Raw genomic sequence first — 3,176 nt, forward strand, 5'->3', positions numbered from 1 at the left:
GTGGAAACCCTACATGGAGAAATTCTATCAACACCATTTTGCCAGCAGCGATTGCTCACCTCATGTCTCTGTGTCACATTTTTGTAGTTCTCAAAATATTTCAAACTTTTCATTATTATTATGTTTGCTATGGTGACCGGGTGACTTTTGATGTGACTACCATATTGTGATTGCTTTGGGGAAACATGAACTGCACCCTTGTAAGATGGCGGTGAACTTAACTGATAAATACTGTGTGTATTCTGACTGCTCCACCAACCAGCCATTTCCCCCATCTCTCTCCCTCTCCTCAAGCCTCTCAATTCTCTGAGACACAGCAATATTGAAATTAGACCAATTAATAGCCCTACAATGGTCTCTAAGTGTTCAAATGAAAGGAAGGGTTGTACAGCTCTCACTTCAAGTCAAAAGATAGAAATAAATTAGCTTAGTGAGGAGGGCATGTACAAAGCTGAGATAGGGCAAAAACTAGGCTTCCTGTGCCAAACAGCCAAGTGAATGCAAAGGAAAAGTTCTTGAAGGAAATTAAAAGTGCTCCTCTGGTGAATACATGATGATAAGAAAGTGAAAGGGCCTTATTGCTGATATGAAGAAAGTTTCAGTGGTCTGGTTAGAAGATCAAACCAGCTACAACATTCCCTTATGCCAAAGCCTAATCCAGAGCAAGGTCTTAACTCTCTTCAATCCTATGAAAGCTGAGAGAGGTGAAGAAGCTGCAGAGAAAAGTTTGAAGTTAGCTGAGGTTGATTCATGAGGTTTAAGGAAAGAAGCTATCTCCATAACATTGAAGTGTAAGGTGATGCAGCAAGTGCTAGTGTAGAAGCTGTAGCAAGTTATCCTGAAGATCCAGCTGAGATAATTAATGAAGGTGGCTACTCTAAACAATAGATTTCAATGCAGACAAAACAACCTTCTATTGGAAGAACATGCCATCTAAGACTTTCATAGCCAAAGGGGAGAAGTCAATGCCTGGCTTCAAAGTTTCAATGGACAGGCTGACTCTCTTGTTAGGGGCTAACGCAGCTGGTGACTTGAAGTTGAAGTCAATGCTCATTTACCATTCCAAAAATCCCAGGGCCCTGAAGAATTACGCTAAATCTACTCTGCCTGTTCTCAATAAATGGAGCAACAAAGTCTCAATGAGAGTGCATCTGTTGACAACATGGTTAACTGAATACTTTAAGCCCACTGTTGAGACGTACTGCTTAGAAAAAAAGATTCCTTACAAAATATTACTACTCACTGGCAATGCACCTGGTCAGCCAAGAGCTCTGATAGAGATGTACAATGAGATTCACGTTGTTGTCATGCCTGCTAACACAACATCTACTCTGCAGCCTGTAGATAAAGGAGTCATTTTGACTCTCAAGTTTTATTATTTAAGAAATATACCCCATAAGGCTATAGCTGACATAGATAGTGGATCTGGGCAAAGTCAATTGACAACTCTATGGAAAGGAGTCACCATTCTAGATGCCATGAAGAATATTAGTGATTCATGGGAAGAGGTCCCAATAACAACATTAATAGGAGTTTGGAAGAAGTTGATACCAACCCTCATGGATGACTTTGGAGGAAATAACTGCAAATGTGGTAGAAATAGCTTTGCAACCACCTAGAGGGGTGGGATAAGGAGGGTGGGAGGGAGATGCAAGAGGGAGGGGATATGGGGATATACATACGCATATAGCTGATTCACTTTGTTATACAGCAGAAACTAACACTACACTGTAAAGCAATTATACTCCAATAAAGATGTTAAAAAAAAAAAAAAGTGGAGCCTGAACATGTGACTGAGTTGCTGCAATCTCATGATAAAACTTGAACCGTTGAGGGGGTGCTTCTTATGGATGGGCATAGAAAGTGGTTTCTTGACGTGGAATCTACTTCTGGTGAAGATACAACAAATATTTTTGAAATGACAATAAAGGATTTAGAATATTATGTAAATGTATTTGATAGAGTAGGGGCAGGGTTTGAGAGGATTGCTGGCATTTTGAAAGTTCTGTGAGTAAAATGCTATCAAAGGGCATTGTAAGCGACAAAGATATTGTTAGTGAGAGGAAGAGTCAGCCTAATGTGGCAACTTCACTGTGGTCTTATTTTAAGAAACTGCCACAGCAACCCCAGCCTCCAGCAGCCAGTGCCCTGATGATCAGTCAGCCGCCATCAACATCGAGGCAAGACCCTCCACCAGCAAAAACATTGTGACTCACTAAAGGCTCAGATGATGATTAGTATTTTTTAGCAATAAAGTATTTTAAAATTAAGGTACGTACATTGTCTTTTAGATATAATGCTATTGTACACTTCATAGACTACAGTAAAATGTAAACGTAACTTTTATATGTCCTGGGAAACTAAAAAAATTACGTCCCTCACTTTATTGTGGTATTCGTTTTATTGCCTTGGTCTGGATCTGAACCTGCTATATCTCCAAGGTATGCCTGTGTATAAACAAATATTCCCTAGGCATGGTGAGCAGTCAGCTTATTTGAACTGTCAACATAGATAGTCATGGCTTCTCACCCAATTAGCAGTCCTTTATAGAAGGGGAGTGTGATGTCTTTGAGGAAGTACTCTGCAATAAGATTATAGTACTGTGGTAGGCAGAATAATGAACCCCCAAAGACGTCTTTGTCCTAATCCAGGAAAACTGTCACTATGTTAGATTATATGGACTATGTTAGATTATATGGCAAAATGGAATTAAGAATGCATATGGAATTAAGATTTCCAATGACCTGACCTTTAAAAAGGGTGATTTTTCTACCTTATCCAGATTAATTCAATGTAATTAAAAGAGTCCTTAAATTGGAAGGGGAGGCTAAAAAGAGATCAGAGAGTCAAAGGGAGATGTTACTAGGAAGAATGCCCAGAGAGATGAAACTTTGCTGCCTTTGAAGATGGAGGAAGAGAGCCAGGAGCCAAGGAATGTGGGCAGCCTCTAGAGCTGGAAAATGCAAGGAAATATTTTCCCTTAAAGGTGCCAGAAAAGAACATAGCCTTACCTTGATTTCAGCCTAGTATCAGACTTCTGTATCAGACTTCTGTATCAGAGAACTGTATCAGACTTCTAACCTATGGAAATGTAAGATAATAAATTTGTGTTGTTTTAAAGCCACTGAATGTTTGGTAATTTGTTACATCAACAAGAGAATACTAATACAAATATA

General features: G+C 39.3%; 1 pseudogene; it reads left to right on the forward strand.

Moving 5' to 3' along the window:
• The first annotated feature begins 351 nt into the window (after nt 1-351).
• On the forward strand, nt 352-2,238 carry LOC114236095 (tigger transposable element-derived protein 1-like; annotated as a pseudogene).
• Nucleotides 2,239-3,176: the final 938 nt, after the last annotated feature.

This window comes from Balaenoptera acutorostrata, chromosome 14 (assembly GCF_949987535.1).
Source record: "Balaenoptera acutorostrata chromosome 14, mBalAcu1.1, whole genome shotgun sequence".
Classification (NCBI taxonomy): domain Eukaryota; kingdom Metazoa; phylum Chordata; class Mammalia; order Artiodactyla; family Balaenopteridae; genus Balaenoptera; species Balaenoptera acutorostrata.